This window comes from Venturia canescens, chromosome 3 (assembly GCF_019457755.1).
Source record: "Venturia canescens isolate UGA chromosome 3, ASM1945775v1, whole genome shotgun sequence".
Lineage (NCBI taxonomy): Eukaryota > Metazoa > Arthropoda > Insecta > Hymenoptera > Ichneumonidae > Venturia > Venturia canescens.
The window spans coordinates 14,688,923-14,705,642 of record NC_057423.1 but is presented as its reverse complement, the minus strand read 5'-3'; positions in this window follow the sequence as shown (position 1 = coordinate 14,705,642).

Genomic DNA, 16,720 nt, shown 5'->3' with positions numbered 1-16,720 from the left:
TTGAAAAAAATTGTGTCTTCGCACTTGATGTTGAAGAACATTATCACCAAATTTGATCAATTTCTTATCATTTTGACGATTGTAGCCACCCTCCTTAAGAGTATGGATCAGTCGACTAACCTTACTTGAAATTTTCGAAATTGAAATTCTTTGATACAGTTTGACCGATTAAAGAAAGGCTCTGTCAGCCTTCACAGGACGATGGCAAAAATCGACTGACAGAGTCTTTTTTTAATCGGTCAAACTGTGTCAAAGAATTTCGATTTCGAAATTTGCAGCTATCTCTCTCGCATTCACGGTTGCGATATACCGACTGATCCATTCTCTTAAGTGATAAAAAAATAGAGCTAAAACGATAAAACGTATTCGTGAAAAACTACGAGGATTTACACAGTAACGGAAAAATAAAAATCTTCACTGAAGAAAAACGTGAATTGGTTGATACTGTGATAAAACCCATTTCGTATGCATTTGGTAAAGTTTTCTCACAAAGTACAAACTTTTATCGTTATTTATAAAATATCCGCATAAAAATAATCAACTCTTAAATAAATAAAAAAATCACTCCGTACTTAGCAATTAAGGTTATTTGTGAAACGAATACATTTGAATAAAGTTACCTTTGAAAAGTATTTTTTGATTTTCTTATTCGGGTTGACGTAGGGGAGAGCGGGGCAAAACGGGATACTCGAAAAATTTGGGAAATTTTGTTGACTTTTTTTTCAACTTTCATATTTGATCGAAAACGAACAAAAAAATTTACAAATTGCTTCCTCAAGGTGGTCAAGATGCACGATGCTCAAAGCTTACTCTATGAGATGCTATATTTTTCATTTTGGCTTCCTCATACAGGAAGCTTTGAGCATCGTGCATCTTGATCATTTTGAGTAAGCAGTTTGCAAATTTTAATTTGCAGCATTTTTTTGTATACAAGGAAATAATGTATTTTCTTTACCTTCTTTCACGAACTTTAGTTTATCTCTTTGTTTAAATTCTTAAAAAAAAGTGCATGACGAGCCATCAGAAAAAAAGTTTGCAACTTTTAATTTTCATCAATTTTCTATTTACATTGAAATTAAATAATTCCGACAACTTTGCTGGAAAGTATAAAGGAAGTACACAATATCTTACAATATTTCCAAAAATTAAAACGGTTAGACGATTTTTTGAAAAACTCACATTTTCGTAAAATTTAAAAATTCATAAAATTTAAACTGCTCAACCGATATTCCCCAAATTCAATACCAACCTTCCTATTATGATAGTCTATTTATAAAAAAAAATTATCAATAAATCTTAAAATTTTCGAAAGTTAGAGCGTCGACACCCTTTTTATAAAAATTTGAAAACTTCGTAGGATTCGTAATTTTTTACAAATTCTGACAAGATTATCAGAAAATGAAGAGCTTGTATAGATTAACATCTGTGCAAAACGGTAGCTCTGTATCTCAAACCGTTTCCGAGTTATACCGTTTTAATTTTGCAGTGCCAAACATTGCACTGCAATTGACATTGAAAACTGAAAAAAAAAATTTCATCATCACATAGCTTCCTCTATGAGGAAGCAAAATATATTTTTTTCCAAAACATCATGTTTTTTTTTTAATTTCCACTACTGTCTACGACAGTAATTGCAGACATAGGGGAACGTGGGGCAAAATGGATATCATGAGCAATTAACCTAGGTGTATCGGTTTACATATGTGCTGTCACCCAAGGTGCATTGAATGAAAATTATAGTAAAAAAAAGTTTTACAAATTTTTGAGAGAAATTGCCCCGGAAAATATATAAATATTTTTTTTTAATTGGTAAAATTTCAGTACATTTCTTGGTTTTTGGAAGTAAAAAATAAACGGAGCTTTTCAAATTCCTGAACAATTCAATATTTCCTTAGGTATCCCGTTTTGCCCCGCTCTCCTCTATATAATTATTTACGAAATATCTTTCGTAAATTTGAGATTGTTGACGCGACCATCGTTGTCGCGGGGAATTATGTACTCATAACGCAACGTACGCGAAGACTGCACTTAAAAGTACTTGACACGACGGCATGGCTTATCAGTTTTCATTGCATCTTCGATATACGAACCTAAAAATTTATCCTCAACGAATAAACGTAGTTTTGTGTAGTAAAGCAATCAACAGCTACTCAGTCGTACGATAAAGTTGCATTTCGTATATTCCAACAATGTTCTTTTGGCTGATTGCTTTTTCGATTTTGGCTAGTACCTTCGCTCAACTGCCCTATCTTGGTAGATGTCCTGAACCTCAACGAGTACCAAAATTGAATATTACGGAGGTAGGTCGAACTATACGAAACGAAAAGGAAACCTTTATAGGCATTCCTAGTTTTCAGGTTTTCCTTGAAAGGGTCCATTATAAAATAGATATAGTTCCAAAGAAAAAGTACATTATCATAATACACACGACTATATCGCCTCTATGAATTAAAATCATCTGAGAATTCGGAAGTACTTCAGAATATAATTTTCTTTCAAGTCGATATACGAAAGATCCTAAAACAGGAGCATTGAACGATGACTTTTTGCGGTGAATCAACAATTGAATAATTAATGATTAAACGAACTTACCTGTGAGTGAAGTTCTACCATGATTGTATGAGCGCCTCTTTCGAAAGAGATCACATTTGTAGTATTACCATTTCACGCTAGTGTCGTCACAAATTTAACATAAGAAAGAATTTTCTTGACCAACATACGCTGCCATCTGAGTCCAGACTCTAATCATTAATTGTATTTCGCGCCTCTTCTTCAGAGATCGCATTTGTAGATGATTAAAGCAAGTTACGACCCAAATTCAAAGAAACATTCTTTAATACAACATACAATATAACAATGCAGAAAAACAACTTTTCGAACTCTATGACCACATGCTTAACTATCTAATACAACTTTTGCGAAGTGATCTCTGTCATCGCTTAATAAACAACGATCATAAAATTTAGCAAAAGTTACTGAGTCATTTGTCCATTCGGCAGTCTTCCGAATCAGGTCAATATTTACTCCGTTGCGTTTTGATGTGGACGTTGAAGCATGACGTGTACTGTATGCCGAAAAAGTATCTATACTTATACCACTCTTAAATATTATTGTCTTTATCCAACGGGATAAAGTTTGAGTACCTACCATCGCATGTGGCTTTTTAAATGAAATAAAAAGTCTTACTACTGATTTTCGTATGTCCTTGGTCTTATCCAAATAGGTCCCCAAAGCAGATGCTGGATAAACCAATATATTTTAAAAATAAAAAGGTAACCTTAAACTTGATTGTTTCTCATTTTTCCCTGAAGTCTTTACGCATTCTGGAATTTTTATTTCCAAAACTTTTTGATCAACTCTATGAATGTTCCTAATGTCAATGAGAGAAAGGGTCTGCATACGCTGTCCCGTGACTAAAGCTAAAAGAATTACGAGTTTTATTGACAGTCGTTCCAAATTTATTTGATCGCTAGGATACATTTTGATAAAAACAAAATCACTATCTGGGGATTCCAAGTGGAATCGTAGTATTTAGGTGCTGTAGGCCTTAATTTTTTTACCGTCCTGAAAAATATCTGAATTTTATCGTCCTGTCCGAATCCTGAACTAAGAATCAAAGCAATCACAAACCGGTAACAGTTCAATGAACTACATATACATTCACTTCATACTCCTTTGTCAAAAATATCAGTACATCGCGGGTCGATTCCTGTATTCATACAAAACTTCCACCACTTATTGAGCCCCGAATTGTATTGCCGAAGCAAATTGAACGAAATGCAGGGAGAAATTTTGAAATAACGAATAAAGAGGAAAATCGAGTGGGGGAGATTCACCCTTTCAAAGTCTTGTATTAACTTCAATACGTCAGAAAATCTTGATTCGAAACTATTATAATATCTCGAATCAGCAAAAACATGTAAAACAGAAATAAGCCACCTACAGTACGAGAATTCAAAAAAGGGGTGGTTCACCCCCTTAAGACTGCTATTTTGCAAAAATGCGAAAACACGTGAACTTTATTTTCATGTTTTTATGGAAATAGAACCCGTTTCATTCCATCATATTCATTCCTTTTCATTGTGGCGTGAGAAATATAAGAATGTAAGGGTGGTTAACCCCCTGTTTTTTTTTTCGTGCACATGGTGAACTTTTCATCACTTCAGATAAGAAACATTTTGGTTTTGGTTTTATCGAAACGGGAGTATTAACGACAAAATATCGACATTTTTCGAAATGTAGCAGTTTAGCAGATAAAAAGCTCACCCAAGACAGCCAAGTCCTCGTCTTTTGAAGACGTTTCTTGTATTTTTTGCGAAGGGTTATAAGGGAATGTGGGGCAAAGTGGGCACCCTAAGCGATTAAGCTACATGTATCGGTTTACATATGGTCTTTCGTCTACTGTTGTGTCCAAAAACTGAATCTCCATGCTTATTTTCCATATCCTTAAAAAAAAGAATTATGGGGCAAAGTGGGCACCTGCTCCGAGAAAAAAAATGCTCAAATGACAATTTAAACTAATTTTCACACATGTACAATCAAATTGGAAGAAATTTGAATTTTTGAAAAAAAAAATGAAAACGGGGCAAAGTGAGCACTTCGTTGCGAGGAAAAATTTTTATGCCCACTTTGCCCCTTTTTTTTTATAATGAAATTTTGGTAAGAGGAAGTTATTAAAATTGTGAATGTTCGCGCTTACCTCCATATGGCAAAACGCAACTCACATAGTAATCACCCGTTTCAAAATATGAATTGTACCTTTTCATGTGCGTAGTTGATTTGAAAATTAGTTTTAAGAATAAACATCATCCGCACTGTTCAAAATGTTACGAAATCACTGCATCACGTCACCTGGGAAATATTGAAAGAAAATGAGAAACCAAACACTGCAAGGAGGAGAATTCAGCCCCGATCCAATCACACTTTCGATTAAAAATTCCAAATTTTTTGTCACTGAATCCATTTTTCCTTCCCTCATCAGAAACTTAGCTCTCAACTCTAAATATCCTTCTTTCACAGAAAACTATCTTTATCCCATTTCTTTCTGGACTATCTCGTACAAAAATTAATGAAAAAAAAAATTAACTCACTGGTGGCACGCGAAATTTTCTTTTACAATAAAAAAAATTAACAAAATCGAGAAAACCGAAGAAGCCCGCTAAATTTTCGCCATGTGCAGGTGTCGACGATGATGACGTCAGTTACCGATGCGATTTTTGTAATTAATACAAATAAAATAACCATTTCGTAAAATTACAAATTTGACAAAAAAAGTAAATTTTCAATTTTTATATTTAACATTTTCCAAGTTTTTCGTTGATTATCCCAAATTAATTGAGCAATAACACATAAAAACTTGTAGAAATGGTTATGGAACCAGAATCTGAGTTGAAAAAAAAAATGTTGAAAATTATTTTTTTCTTCACTTTTGGAAGTGCCCACTTTGCCCCAAAATGTACAATTTTTCAAGTGCCCACTTTGCCCCGGGTGTCCACTTTGCCCCACATTCCCATATTCGTTGTCCTCTGAAGATTGGATTTACTGTATAACATGCAAAAAATGGGTACACATCTTGTGTACAAGTGTTGAAGATGAAGATGTCAGCTATGAGTGCGATTTTTGTTAAACATGAATAAAAAACCTTTTTTTCTTATTCGTACTTTGATTACTATTGTGGTTTTTAAAAATAAGTCAAAAAAGGGAATAAATAGTGAGAAAGTAGTTTGGGATCTATTTCGCTCTAAAACTTGAATTTTTTGGGGATGTCACTGTAGAATTCAACAATTTACCATGATTTATAGTCAGGACATGATTTGGAACCGAAAAAAAAATTTTATGCATTTTAGGAAATTTTAGTTTCGGGAAAGTCCATTTTGCCCCGGAATTCAACTTTATGGGGCAAAATGGACACTGTGTCCGTTTTGCTCCATGCGTCCATTTTGCCCCATATTACCCTACATATACCGATATTCACGTGCCGAAGTTGAATCTATATCGAGAGAGTTCTTTTTGAAAAACGAGGAATTTATCAGAAAAATGTCTAATCGAACGAGACAAAAGGGGAAGTTTATTAAAAAAAAAGTGCTGGCGAAAAAAATGAAAGCCGTAGCGGCTTCGTTACAAGCGTGAACACTACAACCAAGAGCCGATCGAGCAAATTTGGAGGTTATCCCTTGTCATGGGAGACGTATTGTCGAGTTGACAAAACTCGGCAAGAATTTTCGGTGCTGCAAATGTTTCAAAGTTCTGTCATTGGAAAATATAGTGAAGGAAACACGTCTCGGGCTCAACTCATGTTTGACGGTTTCTTGCGAAAGTTGTTGTGTGAATACATCCGTTTTAAGGTGGTTCCTCCACGAGACAGTTAAATTAGGAAATTATTTAAATTTGGCATACGTATTGTTTAACATATGAACAACACCTCTATAAAATTTTAACAAGTTTCACCATCCCGAACCCGAGATATATGTAATTGAAGTTGACTCAATTAACACGTAACATATGGACCATGCATAGGCAAACGGCACATTATTAATTCTACCGCTAGTACTAAAATTAGGAAGTTTATAAAAAACGAGGAGGAGCTAGAACAGGATATCACAGATATTGTGAAAAAAAATCAAGGTGATTGACCATCTAGTTTGACAGATATAGCCTCGAGAAGTACGAAGGTTTAGGCTGCATACGATATATTTTGCAAGCGAACAAGCGAATGTCGTCTGTATAGACAACCTTTTCTGTGTGTTGAAGCGTAACCTGGATAGTTCCGTCAAAAAATTTACTCACGATGTCGGATCAAAAATACTTTTAGAATAAATTTTACGAAAGCAAATGATATTTGTACTATATCTGCTGGCACCGAGTACGTATATAGGGTCTTTACAAAGTTATTGATTACGATCCGAACGAATTATCAAGCCTTTTAATATGCAGACAGTACATAACTTTTGGTTGGGGCTGTCGCAGAGGATCAACCTTAAACGTGTAAAGAAGAAAATTTCGAGAGAATAATGAAAATTTCATCAAATCTATCCGAGGAGCTTGTTTGGTGGCTCCATAATATTGTAATCGCGAGGAATCACATATCGATATTTAACCCTAAAATTGAGATATTCTCAGACGCTTCCTCTCAGACTGGGGTGAGTTTTTCTCCGGTAAGCGAACTCATGGGTTCTGATGTTTAGAGGAACAGTTACTTCATATTAACCATCAGGAGTTAAAGACCGCGCAATTTGCCTTTAAATCCTTCGCGAATCATCTACGAGATTGCGACATTCTTTTAAGAGTAGATAATACCACGACTGTGGCATATATCAATAAGAAAGACGGACTGCAGTTGCTAAAATTAAAAAACGTTGTCAGACAAATATACGATTGATGCGAGCATCGGAACGTATGGGTTATCGTGTTTTATATACGATCCGAAGATAATCGGGAGGTGGATACGGAATCGCCCAAGCTAGTGACAGAAATCGAATACTCTTTAGCAAACGAAGCCTTCGATAAAATCGTTAAGAATTTTGGCAGTCCGGAAATTGATATTTTTGCATCTAGAACTAATTGCAAATGCCTGAGATATATCTCGTGGAAGGAAGACCCTGGCGCCTGGGCCGGAACGAAGTTTGAAGATTCTGATGGCGTCGCTATGTGAGTCGTCGCTGAAACAATGTGAGACAGTGCTGAAAAGATGGTGGAATTTTAACCATGAACAGAAAACGGACCCGTTGAGGAGCTCGGTCGAGCAAATCCCTGAATTTCTCTCAAAAGATTACGACGATGGGTCATCATACAAATCGCTAAATATTTTTTGCTCAGCTATCGCTTTTTTATACGTACCAAAGCTGGGCGTAGACCACAGAGTTATAAGATTTTTTAACCTTTATAGGACGGATCTGGGCAAAATATCGACCACTAGTTTGGTCGGGCACTCCACTTGAAAAAATCATCAATATTATGCACAATTTTTGTATTAAAAAAAGGTTGATTTCTACGTATAAATCCCCGTCTTTAAAGGGTCAAGGGTGTTGCAAGGCTAAGACCTCCAACGGTAAAATACGATTACACGTGGGATCCAAGCTAGGGATTCGCTTGGACGAATTTAAGAAATAGGGTGTGAACTATGGTCTGAATTTAGACGCTTTGTCGCATAAATTGACTACGCTTTTAGCACTGACGATGGGACATTGTATGCAGATCTTGACGCTCATCGACACCCAAAATATTATGACAAGAAATGACCGGTTTGAATTAAAAATCACAGAAAGAATCAAAACTCCCGGTATAAACAGAGCGCAACCATTTTTGGGTGTTACCATTCTTCAAAGAGGATGTATTAATCTGACCAGCCATTACCTTAATATACTATATAAAAAGGACCAAGGACCTGAGAGGTTTCGAGTATCACCTTTTAAGGAGGGTGGCTAGGGACGATACAATGTTGCAATGCTAAACCATGTTAAATACATTAAAAATTTCAAAATGATAAGAATTTAATAAAATTTGGCGAACATATTCTTTAGAGTTAAATTTGACAATACAAATTTTTAGATTTTTCTTCTGTACAGTTATCGAGTAATTGATCACTAAAGTTCACGTGTATAAGCATAGCGTTTCCATATATATACACATATATAGGTATACATTCCGGGCATAAGAAATCTGCTTTAATGCGTAATTACTCGATAACTAAGCAGAAGAAAATTTTGAAAAAAATTGTGTCTTCGCACTTGATGTTGAAGAACATTATCACCAAATTTGATCAATTTCTTATCAATTTGACGAACGTAGCCACCCTCCTTAATTTCAATTAAAAAACCACATAAAGCGGTTTCGATGGCTACGCTAAAGCGCTGGATAAAAGAAACATTGCGAGATAGTGCTATGATGTGAGCTATTTCAAAAATTCTACTCGAAATCCTATTCTGATTGTGACACATTTTGAAGAATATTGTAGGTTGCACGAACCGTGGATTCTCATTGTGTGCTGCTTGAGACGAAAAATCCGGAATCAGAATCATGCTATTCTCCCTATTCACATTATACATTAAGAGAAACGAAAATAAAACAGGTTCCAATATACCTGTGCTGTTTGTAAACTCATAATTTTGGGTGGTGCACACCTTTTTTTTCTATCTAGATATAAAAAAGTACCTGAAACCAATGAAACTTTGTGTTTTTGTAAAAGCTTTCAGGCAAATGGTACGAAGTCGCAACTTTCTTCAACCTTCCCGATGCATTTTTGAGATGCATCTCAGTCGAGTTCACTCCAAATAAAGACGGCTCGGTGAGCTACACGAGATCCCAAATTTCGAGGATGTAAGGAACGTTGATTGTTCTTTAAAGAATGTTAAGATTTTATTCGAGTTTATCGAAAATTTTTTTAGTTTTCAATTCCATTCGGAGTTCCATCGAATTTCTCTGCCCGGTAATGAATCCAAGCCAGGCAGATTGATAAGCAATTTTTTTTCTGGTTGGTTAAACATCCCGGAAGAATACTGGTTTCTGACAATAGATACCAATAGATACGTAGTCATCTGGGGATGTCTCGACGTATTCCTAATAAAGTAAGTTGTAACAGTATATAAAAAACTTTAAAAAAGTAAAAAGAAAATGCCAAGTATTAAAAGTTCGCGACCTTAGTTTCAAATAATCTTACTATATTTTTATTGCGATTCAAATTTTTTTCTTCCCTGATATTGCTGCGATGAGATAATAGGATGATCATGATTAAAAAAAAAATGAAATCATTTTAACATAACCAAGAATAATGAATGGATGACAGTTTCTGCAGGAAATCACGTACATCTTTAAGATTCTTGTTCTGATTTTATGCTAGCTCAAGACTATGACCGTACAACACAATTTCACGGAATATGATACAAAAACATTTACAAAGGAAAGCGCAAATAAAATTCACGCGTTTCATCTATACCTATATACTATTCGTGTATACAAGAATGCGGCAAGGCTCGCCGTGGCTTTTCTTTTAATACTTGGCGTCAAGTCCCTACTCTTGATTATCATATAGAATATCTTCAGTGTGAACCATTGACCGAGTGAATGTCCCGCGCTTCATAAAGGCAAATGTACGGTGATTATGTCGGCCAGCAGTGTGCACACGCTGATCTGTAGAAAGTATTGAAAACAATAGAGTTAAAATATTTTTAAAAATACAAGCATGACTACTGTAAAAAAAAACAAGAGACAAGTACATTTTTATGCCCTTTGAGCGGTCACCTGTAAAATCATAGAAATCAATGGTTGTAAGACTTTTAATTCCAGAAAGAAAACGTTTTTAAATGAATGCAGAAGTTGCCAAATACATCGGCGAATAAAAAAATTACGAATTATTACGAAAAATTACAAACGAAAGAAAATATAAATCTAAAAATTGAAACACAAAAAAGCTTGGCCGTTCATTTTCGACTTCTTAACTATTAGATACAGGTAAATTGGGTAATGTTAGCTAAAAAAAATATTCACCAGGTACAACGGCTAAATATTTTTGTTTCATTTTTTTTTAGTTTGTAATTTTTTGTGGTTGTAATTTTTTGCGTCCAATTTTTCTTCTTTTGTAATTTTTTTTTCGTTTTTTGTTTGTCGAGTAGCAATGTTTATTCAACTAATTCATAAAAACTAATAGTGGAGACAGGAGCAGACGGAACACCTAAGGAAATGTCCTTCTTTTTAGAAGTTTTAGAAGCTTTATCTTATTGCTTACTCTCAAACACCAAAAAACGTAGTCATTTTTTTGCAAATTTGAAAAAAAAAATCGGGGTAGAACGGGAAGGTTACCCTTAGAAAATTGGTGACATTTTTTCCTTACTACAATTTCAACTGTGGGCAGCTAATTTTTTGTAACGGTTTATACTCTGATGTAAACTACAAAGGGTAATTTTTTCGACCCAGGTTGTGGGGATACAATAAGGTGTCTTCTCTTGTCAGAATATTACTTAAAATAATTCAATATTTCTTGCAGTATCCAAGTATTATGGATTTTCACCCGAGAAAGTAACCCTCCACAATCTCTAATCGACGAAATCCAAACCAAGATCACTGAGACCAACATTGATACGTCCCGGTTAATGGTACTCAACGTGAATTGCCGATAGGAGCTGTAAATTTACGTCACATAAATTGCATTTGCATTGCAATTAATTTCAGTGTCTTTTTATAAACACTTAATCAAATAAATGGGTTCATCCGGACGTGCAATCTGGCTAATTTATTTGTAAACAATTTTTTCAATTGACTTCCCTCTGTATGAAATAGAATTTATTGAAAGAGGACTAGGGTTGACAAGAGACAATGGAAACTATTTGGCTTACATTTTCGAAATGACTCTATAACTGCATTGAATCTACATAAATGAAGGCTACAACACCTACGATAATAAGCAAAGTGTGCGGAGCGAAGGTTTCAGTGTTCAATATTTTTTTCGTATAACATTGAGGGAAAACTTAACGTGAAAATAGCAACGAAAAAACAACCTGGAAGTCACAGATTTCTTGCTTATCTCGGGGCCTCCAAACATCCCGATTCTCTCATCGACTGCAGTACAAAAACTGTTTTCGGTGCTATTAGTCCAAAACAAAGCACGCACCTGCGGTACGATGGCAGCCGGTTTTTGGAACAGACCATCATTGCTAAGCAGAACTTTTTCAAAGAGGCGCCACCGGCTGAATCTGCCATATCAGCTGTCGGTCGATTTAACCAACACATGGCGTTTTACTGTTTCGAATCCATGACGATAAAGGCGAAGTGGAGACGCTAACAACAGCGTCTCGAAGTTACTCGCACACAAAGGAAGCGAAGCGTTCGTTGCTTCGGAAAGTTTACATTTGCAGAAGGTCTAGGGTAGAAAATAAAAAGTCCATTTTTAGTTTTAATGAAGACCAAAAAATTCGAATAATCGCTTCTGAAATTTCATCCATGGCAGAAAATCCTCGGGTGTAGAATTATTGACTGCGTTTTTCAATACCTTAATCCCTGAAATCTGTAATATCGACAAAATACCGATGGATGGTAACAATGGTTTCTATCCGAGAAAATAATCACTCCGTAGATCGATTCGTCTCCTCTTTTACGGCGAAATGTAACTCGTATCAAACGATAATATAAAAATGAAAAATTACTTAGATCTTCTGTTTTTATGTGGTGACGCGCAGCAAATTCATTTATTACCTCATTTGGGAGTGAATTGAGTCTCATAATTAATACATTTTCTAGAATCACTTGGCATCTTTTTTAATCATGTATGTGAGTGTTGACACAAAACTAATACACGAACTGTTGGCAGAGCGGTGGCAAAACTACTCTCGAAGTTTATTCAAAGGGTCTGCGAAACCATCCCCCATGCGAAAAAGACCCTGTGAAAACGACGGGTAGTGCCGAAAAAACGCGCCATAAATTTCGTCTCATTCAAGGCAGCCTCGCATTGTACGTTCCCATTATTTATCTCTTTATCGCCAGGTTCTTTTGGCGTCACCCCTAATCGGCAAACTCTCGAATATAATATAGGCCCCCTTTATCCGACTCTCTTCCGATGCTCCGGGAGTATTATCCGCGACAGGAAGTCCATTTAACCGACAGAGAGACCCCCCATTGAATAAATATACAATATTTGATCGAGAGTTTACCGTGAGTGCGTTAAAGCCATGGGAGGGCTATGGGAAACTCGACATAGCACACTGTCGCTTATTCCACTTATTGCACATATTTATTATTTATAGATTTGAATATTCAATGAAGCGTTCCCGTGAGAAAATCCTCAATTCACAAACAATATTCGAATATTACAAAGGAAATAATGTCGTGGAAAATGATGATTGCAGAAATACCCATAAAAATGTCAAAGGCGAGACATCGCTAGAATTCTTCTCACGAACGAGGTTCTTTCCGATTCTCTATAATAAAAAACGCAATTCAAGGTGACAGTCGCATTAGATCCACGTGAATATCATCATAACAATTATCGTTCTAGAAACAAGTGGATGGTTGGCTTCAGTATTTCGTTGAGAAGGACATAGAAAATTGATTTTTATCACGGTGAACACTAAAAATCGCTTACCTCGTTTTATAATTGTGTACATTACGCGTTACGAGATATTTCCGACAATCAGATGAAATTTGTCGCTTATAACGAGGCTTATAATCGATCCCTCAAAAATTGTATAGTCAGTGAAAACATCAAAACATAGTCCCGTTGTTTGAACGCAAATTTCCTTTGGTATTTGAATTTGGATTGTATTGGAATTTTTTAAATTTGCAGAGCAACCCGAATTTGTCAGACATCCGCCTAGATAAATAGAAGTGATCTGCTTTTTAAAGCTCCATTCCCTCTCATAATATTGAATTCTAAAGATGATTTGATATTAAGTTTGATCAAGTCGCATTCATGCTTTTAACGACGATCGCCACTGATCATACTCAACAAAGTATTTTGTCAGAGTGCATGCTCAAAAATCGATTTCTGCGCGTGTACGTTCTCGGATTTCACAAGATTCAGTTCTGAGAGTTTCACTGAGCTATAAACTTTTGCTGAAATGGAAAAAGAAAATGAAAAAGAGACAAAATGGACACGATACTGAGAAAGACGAAGAAGAAAAGAAAAAAACGAGGCAAAACGGGCTGGGGGGGAAGGAGAGATGCAGTCAGGATATCGAGGAACCACGATCACTGTTTTCACTGGTTCACGGTGCCTCATGAAGAGTTTTGGTCCTGACCAACGAGATGCATGCACATGAGTATATATGTAGCGAGGTCTGAGGATGAAGAAAGCGCGAGAGAGATGAAGCGAACTCGAGCGCCGCCACTGGCTCTAATAACAGGGTAAAACCGAACTAAACAAACATACACGCCCATGGCATGTCTTGGCTCGGGGTATATGAAATATAAAACGGCAGTGTGGCCAGCGAAGAAATGGGAAGTATCGAAGAGAAAACAAAAGAGGGAAGAAACAAAAATGCACTTCGAACAGCGAGGACGCACGCCAGTCAGGATCGACGAGAATATCAACGATCCCAATTACCTCAAGCTGCAGCATCAAAAAAATTAAACAAAAATAACGAATTTGTCCACGACGAATATAAGATTTCTTTTGATAAGAAAAGCAATGATGTTTAAGCTTTTAACCAACAATCCATGTTATAATAATTTTATTCTAATAATTCTATTTGTTCAAATAAGATGAATGTAGTCAGGGAATATTTATAAAATAAATGTGGTTTTTTGGGGGTGATGTTCTTTTTTTCCTGTTGATTGCGGGTGTGTAACTTTCTGGCTTCGTTCGTGACTCTCTGAGAATGAGAAGAAAACTTTTCTATATTCGTTGTATCCTGTTCAGTAAAGAAATAAATTAACGATTGGTTCCTGTTCAAGTGTCGGCATTACCATTGATTTAATAATACCAGGATCAAAAATAATCATTCGGACTGATTAACATCACTCATCAACCTCCTCCTGAATAACACAGGTAACCTTGTTTACTCAATCACACATTAATACAGCTACTGACATGAACATATTCTGGCTTGAGAATTGTCTGTCGAGCCTTGAGGAGAGTTGATTTCGCTCGTCAGACATTTTTCTTAATATTCAATTAAAAGCCAACCCAATATTTTCATCCAAGAACAGTCTGAGAATTTTGTTCGCTAATGGACTTATTGATTCCTTGTGCTTTCACATCTTTTCATAGTGCAATTCCGCGTTACTCAATTATAATGAATTTCTTAACCACTTTCTTTATTCTAATCTTATCCTATCGTATCGTTATTCTATTTAATTCTGTATTTTTACCGAACCAGGTATCTAACACTATTACCACAGAGAAAAACATATTTGAAATCATGTAAAACTCGAAAACTTTTTCATCGTATAAAATATCAAAAAGCATCATAATCCCGTAGCGAGGTTAAAATCTGGACACCGACATTCAAGAGGTAGTATAAAGAGTGACGACGCACAAAAGATTATCAAATAAATTCAAATAACCCGGAACAAAAATAAGTCAATTCGCACCATAATTTGAAGATGGGTTTCACAAAAGAAAAATAAGTGAAGCCCATAATCTTTATGCCCCCCCCCCAAGTATCGTATTCGAGACGTTGAATCATTCGTACTCAAAATGAAAGAAAAAAAAACTTTGAAAAAAAGATATGTTGCTACTAATATCGACGCTGTGCGCAGTACGTTTGGGGTTAATCAATAATGGATTCTCAAAAAGCTATAGAGAGGGAGCAGGGAGAGGAAGAAGAAAGAAAACGAAGAATGGAAGATCGATTTAAAATAAAAGGAGGAGAATACACCGAGGGATCGAATTTACGTGAGGAATCCTCGTTCCTCAAGATTGAAATCCTCGACTGAAGTATACTCGAGATTCGTGTACCAGCTGAGAGATGAGAAACGACCTCTTTTACTGCAATAAACGCTGCTCAATATTTTTCCTCTTTTTTTTTAGAGGTAACCAGAATTGTTTATGCGAACGTGTGGACTAGCGTGAAACGTGAATTAAATTTGTTTTCCTCCTCTTATTCTGCTGCAAGTACAAACGTACAATTTTATACCAGCTGTCCGGTGATTACTTAATCAAAAGTGGGACCAAAATTCACAAAATTCCGTAGTAAAATTCAGTTTCTCTTCGTCTCGTCAAACTAATGAATCGACGTTCTTGTTATCAACAGATGCATCCGAAATCGTGGTGATTCAATGGAATCGAAATCCATTCCTTAATCATCGTGATCGTGGTCGAGATTGAGATTGACCGTCTAATTTCTCATCGACTCTATAAAAGTGCTTTCTCAGTACGAAATGGGTGTAAAAATGTTCAGTTATGAGGCTGGCGAACTAATTTTGCGTCGTAAACACCGCGTAAGATTAAATCGCCCGAGACAAGGAAAAGGGGCAAAGGGAAAAAGGAGAGAGTGGAAAAAATGGTGCGTGTGGGTCTGGAATGAGTGGCCGGGAGAACTCTTCAGGGTGGTCCAGAGCGTGATACAACCCCGCGTTATATATATTCCTATGTATATAACTCGCGGATTTAACAACCGACCTTGAGATGAGCAGTTCTCAAGCTGTTCCGCACTGCTCCCAACAAGAGTGGTTCACTCTCTCAGAGAGCATGCAAAAATGGGCAATCACCCTCTCCCCCAGCTTCACTTTAGTTGTTCACTTTTTATTATGGTTAAACTTACACGAGAGACTGGCGAGATACTGATCTAAATGGCGCTCCTCAATTATTCTTTGGTAAATGACCGGAGCGAATTGTGCATGAGATTATTCCATTATATTATCTTAACGAGGAACGGGAAAAGTTAATAAGACTCACGAAAATTGATTTCATTGTGACTGTTTGAATATTTTCCCTGAAATTCAACGGAGCCTCCAGCATTCATTTCAAAACATGAATTGTATTTTATATAAACTGTTTTAACAACATAAACTATTTTGTCAGCTATTTGGAGCTTGGTGAATTGATATTTTCTCAACTTACGTATAAATTTAGCTATTCGGTTTCAATAATTTGAAGAAGATCATGACGTTGCCTTGATTCATAATTAAGACATAATTAGAGTGAATATCAAAGTAAACCCAATCTCCGAAAAAGAAAAGATTTTTTCCACGAGATAAAATCTGCGAATATTATTTTCGTGTCAAGAAAAATAACGACAAATAAGTGCCAACGTGTGTTTCAGCCAAGGAATGAATCGCGAGAAATCTCTAT